Raw genomic sequence first — 15,047 nt, 5'->3', positions numbered from 1 at the left:
GAAGTGAACGACTTTACACGCGTCAAATTATCACATGGGGTGGATCTTGGTACAAAATTGCGTCCGCCCGTGTACCCACGTGTGCGTGCGAGGGAATGAGTGTGTGTGTGGCGTGCGTGCACATCTTCGCTTCGTGCATGTACCGCCAGTATGGCTCAGGGAGGACGAGTACATTCTTCTGGAACCAGCAGCACGTCACTATGATCAATCCACGCAAGGAGGTCGCGACAACACCTCCACATGTGCCACGTGGCTTCATGAACTGTAAGAGAGACACTGTGTAGCGTGCCATTGGTATTCTAATTTACGTGTTTTGCACATACTCGAAGTACTAGTAAGGTACACATGCATTGCATGCATCAGATTTTGCAACCAAATTATGAATAAATAGCACACTATAGCATGTAAGATCTGAGTCATATATGCCTGATCTAGCCCTTCGTTTAATTCTTATATTTCATCTCATTCAAAATCAATTAGTTTTTATAAAAAATCTAAGAACGCGGGAATGGGAAAAACATGGGATTATAGTGGAATGTCGTCTTGAATCCTACAGGATTGTACGAGCGTTTGATTGTGCGTAGAAAAAACGCAGAATTCTTTCAAAGAGGTTTGAGTGGATGGGATGTTTCCTATGAAATCTAGTGCAAATGAATCATATGGAAAAATTCCTATGGTTTACAATCCTACGAATCAAACAACCAAGATAGGAAAAATTCCTAATGATTAGAATCCTCCAAAATTCCTTTGAGAATCCTTTGAATCAAGGAAGCCCTTAATCTATTTTATGATTCATGGAATTGTGCGTTGTAAAGCATAAAGTAAAAACAAATAATGGTAATTCAACTAGAAAAAAAGTTTGGGCAGTTATGATACGGAAGATTCTAGAACAAAAGAGAACCACTTTTTGAGGTTTGTGCATTATGCTTAAGTTCAACCATGGAGTATGCTAGATTGTACATGTGGCAAAATCTGGTTTGGGCTAGAATATGGTGCGAGGGGCCGAGTGGAGGGAGACTATGAAGGAATGCACAAGTGCGAGATCGATATTTAGAGAGAGGGGGCGAACACGTGCGCTGTTGCGCGTAGTGGCGGAGCCATGAAAAATAAATGAGCTAGGGGGCCAAGCATTGCTAATCCTTTACGAGGAGGGTCAATTCATGAACTTAAACCATTTTTAGCAGCAATTTTCTAATGATCACATTCATATTAGCCTCGATATATAGTGATGTTAGGGGGGAGGGGCAGGGCCCTTACTGCCCCTGTCTTCGCCATTGTGCACGCGTCTGAGAGATGAAGCGGAAGGCATGGATGATGAGAGGGGGACGTTGGATATATAATTAATGTGGGTGTATTAGCTATATATGTTAATCCTATATAGAGAGGTATAGATTGATCGATGTGGACGTGGGAAAGAGGGTGAGACCTCACTGGATATATCGATTTATCAGTTTGTGTGGAAAACTATGAAAGACCTAGCTATATACACACATACATAGAGGAACATCGATCGTTGCGCATGCACGCGTGAGAGATAAAGAATGCCTGATATGATGGAGAGGGGGACGTGTGTGGGTGTGTGCCTTCATGGGAGACTGACCTGAAGAAAAAGATTGCATGCGTGTGATGGATAATGCCGACTGGTAGTGTGTGTGCATGCATGCACGAGAGAAAGTTAGTGGTACAATTACAAAGAGAAGACTACTGTGTGGGTGTAAAAGAATAGGTGAGGTCATAATCAATGTAAAGTTTAATTCAAATATTTGAATAAGAGATCTTGATGTTTGAAACCCATGCATGCATGAATATAACGGAGATCTGCGCGGTGTGGTTTGGAAACGAGCATGTTGTAATGTATACACATTGAACAAGGTCAGACTGGTTTGAATTTGAGATACCGATGGCAGACATCATTTGGCCACGTTGCATCCGTGCATGGACACACTATTCTAATTGGAGATGATGGGCGGCTTCGCATCACATATCTATATCTATACCCCTATACTCTGTTGGAAAAGGCAGTGCCTAGGAGGCGCTTAGGCATGCCTAGGTGCTAGGCAATAGCCAAATGCCTCGCCTAGGGCATAAATGGAGGTCTAGGCAGGGCAAGCAAGGAATTGCCTACCCAAAAAAGAAATCATGCCACGTACTGCACTGAAATGCTAAATGGGTTATATTCCAATGGCAGTAGGTGGCATTTAACTTATTTGTATGCCCTAAACTAATATAAACACCCATATAATAATCACAAATACACTATGAGTAAAAAAAATATTACCGCCTAGGTCACGCCTTGGTCGCTTAGGCACCGCCTAGGCACTAGGCGAAGGCCAACCGCCTCGCTTACGCCTACCGCTTTTTCCAACCTTGCCCCTATATATATACATATATATATATATATATATATTATTTTTTATATTTTTTTATATTGTGTGCGGGTAACTTTAACTTTGAAAGATGGTCATTGGATGAGGCGAATCCGATGGTCCAAAGATGGCAAATTTGAGCACTACTGGCCTTTGAATATCATCTAGATTCCACCAGATTTCGCCACATGTATAATCTAGAAGACTGCATGGTTGAACACAAGCACTTCTTATATGTTCTAGAATCTTCCGTATCAGAATTGCCCAAATGTTTTTCTACATGATTTGCCATTATTTATTTTTACTTTAGGTCTTACGACGCACAATTCCATGAATCTTAAAATAGATTAGCTTTCTTATAAAAACTAGATGATTTTGAATGAAATGAACTATAAGAATGAAACGAACATCTACATCATGCATATATGACTCAAAGCTTGCATGCTATAATGTGGTATTTATTCATAATTTGGTTGCCAAATCTCATGCGTGCAATGCGCGTGTACCTTACTCTAGTCTAAATGGTGTTCGTGAGTGTGTTGTGCGTGTTGAAGTGCAAATTGTCTTTTTTTGTACACGTTAAGCTTGTTCTTCGGAAATTTCAAGCCGCGCCTTGTTATGCCGAAAATTCAAGCTAGCATCTCTGTCTATCGTGCTGCGAAACTCCCGCCTCTTCAAATCGTGCCTTCTTAGCCCAAAATATTTAAGATATATCATTGTCTCGTTGTGCTCCGACAACTCCCTCCATCTGTAGCGACCAGACCTCAAACAGTCTGATCTCTGTGCTCCGGTGTCATCCCTGGATCAGTAATGCTAACACCACACAGTACTCGGAGGATTTATAACATAGTAGCAATCACACACTTATTACATCGAGTGTCTCATAAGTGAACTTATTACAATAAATATGGCTTAAGGCCATCTAATAACGATAACAACGGAAGGCTTGGAAGATAAGTGAGTCCATCAACTCCAACGGCATCACTGAGTATAGAACCACGACCTAAAACTCCTTAATCATCGTCTGAAAAGTCTGCAACATAAACGTTGTAGCCCGAAAACGGGTCAGCACATGGAATATGCTGGCAATGTAACACATAGAGAGTAATGGAATGAAACAGCTATACTATATGCATATTTGGCTGATGGAAAGCTCTATGGTTACAGTTTTGCGTAAAGCCAATTTTTTCCTACTTCAAAGGAATAAAATTTAATTACTATCATGGTAGTTGTTAAACATTGAGAATGGTTGACAGCATTCTCAATCCCAATTAAACATCATCATTAAACATAACCCAACAAAATTAATTTAGAGTAACATGTTGAGATTCACATGATAATCCAGGTACTAGATACTCAAGATGTCCATAACCGGGGACACGGATAATCATGATTAGTTTATTAAACTCTGCAGAGGTTTGCGCACTTATCCCCACAAGACTCGATTCCCTCCGTTTGGTTTCTCGCACTACATGGTGTTTGAGAAGACGGATGACCGAGACATAGTCTTTCAGAAGCGCTAGCACCTTACTATCAGGTAGACCGTACCACATACATCCCCTACATCTGCTAGTCTACCACTATAAGAGTTCGCATGACTTAGTCAACTATGCTAGAGCCCATAATAGCTTGTGGCTGCACACGGAAGTTTCTAGTATGAATAGTCTCATGATCCCTTTGAGCCTGGGTGGCGGTCCAAAAGAAAACAGGCAAGTCCTGGAATACCCAGGTGCCTCAATCCACCCAGATGTGTGTTTAAGTTGCCACCTTAGATAAACCATTAATTAACAAACTCACATCTGTCATGGATATCACTCACCCAATCCACGTCTACTAGCATAGCATGGCATAATAAGCACACGTAGAAGTAACTCCCAAAGGTTTGATAATAAACAGGTAATAGGTACTACCTCAACTACTTCCCATCCCACAATTTAATTAGATCCTAATCATGCAATGTGTGAGGATTGATCTAATGCAATAAAACTGGGTAGTAGGAAAAATATGATCAAAGTGTTACTTGCCTTGCTGATGATCCGCGAAACCTAGAGATTCGAAGTAACAAGTGGCGCACTCCGGGTATTCTATCGCAGACAAACAACAAGCATACAATAAGTACTCATCTAATGCACAGGTAAAACTCAAATAGAAGATCTAACCAGAAAGTTCAACTTAAGAACCCTGGTTTGCAAAAAGAATCAAATCGAACGAAGCAAAAGAAATCAACAGCGAAAGAAAACAACTTCGTTCTAGTAATCTGGATCTAGGGCAAATTTTATAGTAGCAAAATCTTGTTTAAGTTGGTTAAACGGATAGAGGGTTTCGAGACGAAACTCCAGGCGCTTGAATCGCCTGATTCCGATAAACGAGCGAAAAGTTAAACTAAAACGAAAATCGGATCAGGAATCGCGATCAGAAAAATCACGGATTTAATCCGAGAAAAAGAAAAACGACAAATGTTCGCTAGAACGAATGAACGGACGAACGCTCACTATTTTAATAAACCGGAAAAACCAATCTATTTAAAAAACCGAAACTAGAAAAAAACCGACGGAAAAACCGAATGGTATTTCGAAAAAAATAAAAAAAAATGGCGTGGAAAACGAGGCGGCGGCGGACCTCGGGCGGCGGGTCGGCGGCGGCGGCGTCTGGCGGCGGCATCGGCGGCGCCGGGTGGCGGCGGCGGGGCTGCGCGGCGCGGCGGCGGCGGCGGGAGCTGGCGGCTAGGGTTTCGGGGGCTGGGGCGCTGGCTCGGCTGGGCCTCTCCCCCGGCTTATAAAGCCTTCCCGGGCTGGTGTCCAGGTCGGACACGGCCCGTAGGTCGGTGCACGTTTTTTTTTCAATTACGCGCAGAAGAAAAATAAAAAGAAATACTAAACGGACTCCAAAAATTCCGAAATAAATTTTCAGGGGCTTCTAAAATCAAGCCGCACAAGGTGAACATTTATTTGGGACCTAAATGCAATTTTGAAAACGCACATTTTTCCTAAATTCAAATAAAACACCGAAAAACTCCGAAATAAAATCTTATTTGATTTTATTATTTGATCCTCAATATTTCTTTATTTGGGGAAAGTCATTTTATTCCCTCTCTCATATTTTTGTAATAGAAATAATTGATGATAAAATAAATAAAATCAAATGATCCTATTCTCAAAATTTGAGAAAACTCAAATATGAAAATAATGAAATCCCCAACTCTCTCCGTGGGTCCTTGAGTTGCGTAGAATTTCTAGGATCAACCGAAAGCAAAATAAAATATGATATGCATAGATGATCTAATGTATAACATTCTAAATTGAAAATTTGGGATGTTACAAACCTACCCCCCTTAAGATGAATCTCGCCCTCGAGATTCGGGTTGGCTAGAAAATAGGTGAGGATGGTCCTTGAGCAAATCTTCCTCTCGTTCCCAGGTGGCTTCATCCTCCGTGTGGTGGCTCCACTGAACCTTGCAAAACTTGATAACCTTGCTGCGGGTAACTCGGCTAGCAAACTCAAGGATCTTAACTGGTTTCTCCTCATAGGTCAAATTGTTATCCAACTGAATAGTTTCCAATGGTACTGTGTCTCTCAAAGGTATGCCAGCCATCTCCGCGTGGCACTTCTTTAACTGAGAAACGTGGAACACATCATGAACTCCTGACAATCCTTCAGGCAATTCCAACCTGTAGGCCACTTCTCCCATACGCTCCAAAACTCGATATGGTCCTACAAATCGTGGTGCTAACTTCCCTTTAACTCCAAAACGCTTTGTTCCCCGAAGTGGAGATACTCGAAGATAAGCTCTATCTCCGACTTCGTAAACTGTCTCCTTGCATTTAGAATCTGCATAACTTTTCTGTCTGGATTGAGCTACCTTGAGCCTATCGCGAATCAATTTCACCTTCCGTTCAGACTCCTTAATCAAGTCAGGTCCAAACAACTGGCGGTCTCCAACTTCGTCCCACGACAACGGTGTCCTGCACCTCCTTCCGTACAAGGCTTCGAAAGGGGCCATCTTTAAACTGGTTTGATAACTGTTGTTGTAAGAGAACTCTGCATATGGCAAATTATCGTCCCAACTAGATCCGTAATCTAGCGCACAAGCTCTCAGCATATCCTCCAAAATCTGATTAACTCTCTCGGTCTGTCCATCTGTCTGTGGATGAAAAGCTGTACTGAATTCTAGCCTGGTACCCAAAGTTTCGTGCAACTGCTTCCCGAACTTTGAGGTAAACTGGGTTCCTCTATCTGATATGATACTCCTTGGAACTCCATGCAAACATACGATCCTGGTCATGTATATCTTTGCCAACTTAGCACTGGTGTAAGTGGTCTTTACCGGGATGAAATGAGCTACTTTCGTCAATCGATCAACTACAACCCAAATTGAGTCATAGCCTGAACGTGTCCTGGGTAATCCCGTGATAAAATCCATGCCTAGCTTATCCCACTTCTATTCGGGTATCGGCAATGGTTGTAACAATCCTGCTGGCTTTTGATACTCTGCCTTTACTCTCTGGCATACATCACAAACTGCTACGTACTCCGCAATATCCTTCTTTATTCCGGTCCACCAGAAAATATCTTTCAAATCCAAATACATCTTGGTATTTCTTGGGTGAATCGAATATGGTGAATCGTGTGACTCTTGTATAATCAACTTCCTGATCTCCGGGTCATTGGGCACGTAAACTCAGTCTTCAAACCATAGGGTATCGTGTTCATCCTCACAAAATCCCTTAGCTTTTCCTTTGCTAAGTTTCTCCTTAATAGAGGCAATCTCTTTGTCTGTCTTCTGAGCTTCCCTGATTCTATCCATCAAGGTTGACTGAATCTCCAATGCTGCTACATAGCCTCTCGGAACTATTTCCAAACATAGTTCACGAAGATCTACTGCTAACTCACTTGGTATTTCTCCCGTCATTAATGTATTGACATGGCTCTTACGTCTTAATGCGTCAGCTACTACATTAGCCTTTCTGGGGTGATAATGCAATCTCATATCATAATCCTTGATGAGCTCCAACCATCTCCTTTGTCTGAGATTCAACTCCTTCTGTGTGAAAATGTACTTCAAACTCTTATGATCCGTGTACACCTCACAATGATTTCCAATGAGGAAATGCCTCCATGTTTTCAAAGCATGCACTACGGCTGCTAACTCCAAATCATGCGTGGCATAATTCAACTCATGAGGTTTCAGTTGTCTTGAGGCATATGAAACAACTCTCCCTTCCTGCATAAGCACTGCTCCAAGTCCTCGACTTGAAGCGTCGCAATACACCTCATAATCTTTGGTCTGGTCTGGCAAAATCAACACTGGTGAGGTAACCAAACGTTTCTTCAACTCCTAGAAACTAGCCTCACATTCCTCCGTCCATATGAACTTAGTATCTTTCTTTAACAACTCAGTCATAGGCTTCGCAATCTTTAAGAAATTCTCAATAAATCTCCGGTAGTATCCTGCGAGTCCAAGAAAACTCCAGATCTCTCCAACTGTTGTTGGGGCTTCCCACTTGGTCACGGTATCAACTTTAGTGGGATCAACTGCTATACCTTCTCCAGATATAACATGTCCGAGGAATCCTACTTCCTTCAACCAAAACTCACATTTGCTGAACTTGGCATATAATTGATGTTCTCTGAGCTTTCCAAGTACCAAACGCAAATTCTCCTTATGCTCCTCTTCATTCTTCGAATAAACCAGGATATCATCAATGAACACTATGACGAACTTATCCAAAAATTCCATAAATACTTTGTTCATCATGTTCATAAAATATGCGGGTGCGTTAGTCAGACCAAATGACATAACAGTATACTCATACAGCCCATACATGGTGGTAAAAGCTGTCTTAGGTATATCCTGTTCTCGAATCTTCAACTGGTGGTATCCTGATCGCAGATCGATCTTGGAAAATACCTTAGCTCCTTGCAATCGACCAAACAGATCATTAATCATTGGTAGTGGGTACTTGTTCGTGATTGTTACTTCATTCAATCCTCGATAATCAACAACCATCCTTAACGATCCATCCTTCTTCTCCACTAGAAGTACTGGCGATCCCCAAGGCGAAGAACTTGGGCGGATATATCCCTTATCCAGTAACTCCTTAATCTGCTTCTTAATTTCCACCAAATCCTTTGCTGGCATCCTATATGGTCTCTTTGATATTGGCCCTGTGCCTGGCAATAGCTCAATCAAAAACTCAATATCTCTATCGGGTGGCATGCCTGGCAACTCCTCTGGAAATACTTCAGAGAAATCCCTTACCACTAGTACTTCCTCCTGCACAACTCCTGTTAGGCAATTTACTTGAGTCCTTTTTGGCACATGTCGGGATACATACTTGATCCTTCTCCCTTCTGGGGTGGTAAGCAAAATTGACTTACTAGCACATTCAATATTCCCTTCATACTTTGATAACCAATCCATGCCTAATATCACATCCAATCCTTGGGATTCCAATACTATTAGGTCTGAGGGAAAAACATAGTTACCAATCCTTAATGGTAACCGATCACACCATAGACTAGCCACATACTCTGCTCCAGGCGAGGTTACTAACATGGGTGACCTAAGGGCTTGGGTTGATAGGTTATACTTATCCAAAAATCCCCTTGAGATGTATGAATGCGATGCACCAGTATCAAAAAGAACGAGTGCAGTAAATAACTTAACCAAAAACTTACCTATTACTGCATCAGGCTGAGCTTCAACCTCCTCCATGCTAACGTGGTTCACCTGTCCCCTGTTGAAAGGGTTCGGCTTCTTTCCAGAACTTCCATTGCCATTTTGGCCTTCAGGACATTCATTGGCATAGTGTCCGGTCTTCTGACACTTAAAGCAAGTGACTTGGCTCAGGTCCTTCTTGGCTGGGGTTGATGGGTTGGTGCGATTCTGGCCGTTGCTTCCTCCATTGCCATTACCATTCTTGGTGCCATTGTGATTGTGCGAGCTACCTCCTCCATGGGTATGCTGAAAATGCCCTCCCGGTCTAGGGGTAAAACATGGCTTCTGCTGAGCTCATGAATTGTACTTCCCTTGTCCATACTTCCTCTTGCGATTCTCAATTTGCTGCTACTTCCCTTCAATCATAAGAGCATGATCTATCAACTCCTGGTAGTTGTTGAAGGTTGCTACCGTCAACTGCATGCTCAACTCATCATTCAGTCCTTCCAGAAACTTCTCCTGCTTAGCTGCATCCGTAGCGACATCATTTGGTGCATAACGTTCTAACTTACTAAAATCCTCCACATACTGGCCAACTGTCCGTCCTCCTTGGCGCAAGTTGCGAAACTCACGCTTCTTCATGGCCACAGCTCCAGCTGAAACATGTGCAGTACGAAAAGCCTGCTGAAACTGGTCCCATGTGACAGTGTCGACAGGGAAAATGGCTGTGAAATTCTCCCACCATGATGCTGCGGGTCCTTCTAGCTGATGTGCGGCACACTTCACCTTCTCCGCATCTGTGCATCCTACTGTGGTTAACTCCCTAGCTGTCTTGCGGAGCCAATCATCTGCTACTATCGGCTCGGTGCTACTGGAAAACACTGGCGGGTTTAGCCTAAGAAAACGGGCTAAGTGGTCAACAGGTGGTGGTGGTGGTGGTGGGTTGTTGTTGTTGTTCCCCTGGTTCTGATTCTGGACTAACAACTGCATCAATGTGTTCTGCTGCTGGATTAACTAGGTGAGCTCCGGTGGAAAGGCAAATCCGGGGTCACGTCTCGGAGGCATCTGAGGGGTTTAGAAAAGATGAGATGTAAGAATAGAGGTGGTCTAAATAGAAAACACTACCCATATGCACATGAGGCAAAAGCAAACAATTCACTTCATTCAATCAAACAAGGGTATACAATCGATCTATATATCACAAAAGTGCTCGGACTACTATATTTACATGGTGGACTACTACTACTGATGAGGGGGTCTACTAGAAATATTCTTCGGTGGCAGACTCCATGATATCTGCTCCAGCTTCATCAACATAGTCATCATCGCTACTATTTGGATCCGAGTCGGTGTCGTCGATGATGATGTAGTCTTCCGGGCTAATCTCCTTGGGTTCTTCGTCTTCATCCACTGGTGTAGGGCCTCCCATAAATATTCCAATCTTCTTGATCAGGTCGTCATTCTTCTCCACCAATACTTCAATTTCCTCTTCATAATCTTCACGTGTAGCCTTGAGTTCTTCCTCTAGTTCCTTGATTCTTGTCTTAGCTTTCTTCAGATCTATCATGTCGGCGCACATCTGGTTCTCCTGTCGTCGAATGTGCTGGTTTAACTCTTGGATAAAAGCTGCAATTGATCTATCCTTCCTGGTGCTAATCATCTCCTAGTGCTCATCTCGGCGTCCACAAATCTGGTAGATAGTATCCTTGAGATCCTTGCGGTAGGCTTCTCCAATGCGTCCCATGGCGATGTGAGCTGCCATGCTCTTTCCTAGACTCCAAGTTGGCGCATAAAAAGAAAACTCTATGGGCTCAGTGACTCGCATGAACGTCCTTCCTGGAACTTGAACTTGAATCATCCAGCGCTCTTCTTCAGGTAAAGTGGCATTGTAGGTTCCGGTGAAGCTTGGTACTCCTATATTCAGGTATCTAGTGACTTCCTTCAAGTGACGTCCAAAGGGTGTATCTTCATCCGGTTGCGTGAACTTGTTCCTTGCATCCGCCATCCTAAAGAGTAGAAAAGATGAGAAGTCAGAAGAGAAGAGAGTGAAAAGTGATCTAGGTCTTTTAGCTTAGTGGTCGTGTCCTACAGTCAGCGTGTGCTCTGATACCATCTATGTAGCGACCAGACCTCAAACAGTCTGATCTCTGTGCTCCGGTGTCATCCCTGGATCAGTAATGCTGACACCACATAGTACTTGGAGGATTTATAGCAGAGTAGCAATCACACACTTATTACATCGAGTGTCTCATAAGTGAACTTATTACAATAAATATGGCTTAAGGCCATCTAATAACGATAACAGCGGAAGGCTTGGAAGATAAGTGAGTCCATCAACTCCAACGGCATCACTGAGTATAGAACCACGACCTAAAACTCCTTAATCATCGTCTGAAAAGTCTGCAACATTAATGTTGCAGCCCAAAAACGGGTCAGCACATGGAATATGCTGGCAATGTAACACATAGAGAGTAATGGAATGAAACAGCTATACTATATGCATATTTGGCTGGTGGAAAGCTCTATGGTTACAGTTTTGCGTAAAGCCAATTTTTCCCTACTTCAAAGGAATAAAATTTAATTACTATCATGGTAGTTGTTAAACATTGAGAATGGTTGACAGCATTCTCAATCCCAATTAAACATCATCAATTAACATAACCCAACAAAATTAATTTAGAGTAACATGTTGAGATTCACATGATAATCCAGGTACTAGATACTCAAGATGTCCATAACCGGGGACATGGCTAATCATGATTAGTTTATTACACTCTGCAGAGGTTTGCGCACTTTTCCCCACAAGACTCGATCACCTCCGTTTGGTTTCTCGCACTACATGGTGTTTGAGAAGACGGATGACCGAGACATAGTCTTTCCGAAGCGCTAGCACCTTACGATCGGGTAGACCGTACCACCTACATCCCCTACATCTGCTAGTCTGCCACTGTAAGAGTTCACACGACTTAGTCAACTATGCTAGAGCCCATAATAGCTTGTGGCTGCACACGGAAGTTTCTAGTATGAATAGTCTCATGATCCCTTTGAGCCTGGGTGGCGGTCCAAAAGAAAACAGGCAAGTCTTGGAATACCGAGGTGCCTCAATCCACCCAGATGTGTGTTTAAGTTGCCACCTTAACTACTTCCCGTCCCACAATTTAATTAGATCCTAATCACGCAATGTGTGAGGATTGATCTAATGCAATAAAACTGGGTAGTAGGAAAAATATGATCAAAGTGTTACTTGCCTTGTTGATGATCCGCGAAACCTAGAGATTCGAAGTAATAAGCGGCGCACTCCGGGTATTGTATCGCAGACAAACAAACAAGCATACAATAAGTACTCATCTAATGCACGGGTAAAACGCAAATAAGAGATCTAACCAGAAGGTCAACTTAAGAACTCCGGTTGGCAAAAAGAATCAAATCGAACGAAGCAACGAAAGTCAAACGGCGAAAGAAAACAACTTCGTTCTACTAATCTGGATCTAGGGAAAATTTTACAGTAGCAAAATCTTGTTTAAGTTGGTTAAACGGATAGAGGGTTTCGAGACGAAACTCCAGGCGCTTAAATCGCCTGATTCCGATAAACGAGCGAAAAGTTAAACTAAAACGAAAATCGAATCAGGAATCGCGATCAGAAAAATCGCGGATTTAATCCGAGAAAAAGAAAAACAACGAACTTTCGCTAGAACGAACGAACGGACGAACGCTCACTATTTAAATAAACCCAAAAAACCGATCTATTTAAAAAAACCGAAACTAGAAAAAAATCGATGGAAAAACCGAATGGTTTTTCAAAAAAAATAAAAAAAACCGGCGGGGAAAACGAGGCGGCGGCGGACCTCGGTCGGCGGGTCGGCGGCGGCAGCGGGGCGGCGCGGCGTGGCGGCGGCGGGGGGGCGGCGGCGGCGGCGGGGCGGCGCGGCACGGCGGCGGCGAGGCGGCGGCGGCGGCGGGAGCTGGTGGCTAGGGTTTCGGGGGCTGGGGCGCTGGCTCGGCTGGGCCTCTCCCCCGGCTTATAAAGCCTTCCCGGGCCGGTGTCCAGGTCGGACACGGCCCGTAGGTCGGTGCGCATTTTTTTAAATTACACGCAGAAGAAAAATAAAAATAAATACTAAACGGACTCCAAAAATTCCGAAATAAATTTTCGCGGGCTTCTAAAATCAAGGCGCACAAGGTGAACATTTATTTGGGACCTAAATGCAATTTTGAGAAACGCACATTTTTCCTAAATTCAAATAAAACACCGAAAAACTCCGAAATAAAATCTTATTTGATTTTATTATTTGATCCTCAATATTTCTTTACTTTGGGAAAGTCATTTTATTCCCTCTCTCATATTTTTGTAATAGAAATAATTGATGATAAAATAAATAAAATCAAATGATCCTATTCTCAAAATTTGAGAAAACTCAAATGTGAAAATAATGAAATCCCCAGCTCTCTCCGTGGGTCCTTGAGTTGCGTAGAATTTCTAGGATCAACTGAAAGCAAAATAAAATATGATATGCATAGATGATCTAATGTATAACATTCCAAACTGAAAATTTGGGATGTTACACCATCTCAACCCACGCCTTGCTATTCCGGAATTACAACGCGTGCGAAAACTCCCACCTCCTGTGAAATCCCGACATGCGAAATGCCCGTGGTACCCCTGAACCGAAAGAACCGCCTCAAATCGGTGGGGGTACTTTCGTAACTTACCCCACATTTCGGACAAGCACGTCTCTAAGCCATGGTTCCCCACTGCCATCCCATCCGCCCACCCATTCGTACACCGAGGCCGCGAAAACCCGCGACGAAACCCCACACCCTGCTCCGTCCGCCACCCAGTCGGAGCCTCTTCCCCAACGATGTCGTCCACAGCAACACCTCGACGTCCCTCATCCACCGTACCAGATGAGAATCCGTCGTCGATCTCATCGTCCCACCGGTTCAGCTACCCCGTCCTCCACCTCCAAGGAGCTGCCCCGACGTTCCCCTTGTCTTTCGCGCCACCTCCATTCCCACACCGCCGTCTTCACCTGCGCCACCGAAAGAGCATCATCATCACAGTTTCCTCGGATGAAGCTGCGGCCTTGATACGTCTCCGTCCTATCTATAATTTTTGATTGTTCCATGCCAATATTCTACAACTTTCATATACTTTTGGCAACGTTTTATACTATTTTTGGGACTAACATATTGATCTAGTGCCCAGTGCCAGTTCCTGTTTGTTGCATGTTTTTTGTTTCATAGAATATCCATATCAAACGGAGTCCAAACGGGATAAAAACTGATGGAGATTTTTTTGGAATATATATGATTTTGGGGAAGAAAAATCCACGCGAGACGGTGCCTGAGGGGGCCACGAGGCAGGGGGCGCGCCCAGGGGGGTAGGCGCGCCCCTGACCCTCGTGGCCACCCCCCCTTCTTTCGCCTCAAGAAAGCTAATATCTGGATAGAGATCGTGTTAAAATTTCAGCCCAATCGGATTTATGGATCTCCGGGAATATAAGAAACGGTGAAAGAGAAGAATCTGAGAACGCAGAAACAGAGAGAGACAGATCCAATCTCGGAGGGGCTCTCGCCCCTCCCATGCCATGGAGGCCAAGGACCAGAGGGGAAACCCTTCTCCCATCTAGGGAGTAGGTCAAGGAATAAGAAGACGAAGGGGCCCCCTCTCTCCTTCTCTTCCGGTGGCGCCGGAACGCTGCCGTGGCCATCATCATCATCACCGCGATCTACTCCAACACCTCCGCCATCTTCACCAACATCTCCATCACCTTCCCCGATCTATCTATAGTGGTCCACTCTCCCGCAACCCACTGTACCCTCTACTTGAACATGGTGCTTTATGCTTCATATTATTATCCAATGATGTGTTGCCATCCTATGATGTCTGAGTAGATTTTCGTTGTCCTATCGGTGGTTGATGAATTGCTATGATTGATTTAATTTGCTTGTGGTTATGTTGCTGTCCTTTGGTGCCCATCATATGATCGCACGTGTGAATCACACCATAGGGTTAGTTGTAT

This window comes from Triticum urartu, chromosome 7, assembly GCF_003073215.2.
Source record: "Triticum urartu cultivar G1812 chromosome 7, Tu2.1, whole genome shotgun sequence".
Taxonomy (NCBI): Eukaryota; Viridiplantae; Streptophyta; class Magnoliopsida; order Poales; family Poaceae; genus Triticum; species Triticum urartu.
The sequence above is the reverse complement of the archived record's forward strand: the minus strand, read 5'-3'. Positions refer to the sequence as shown.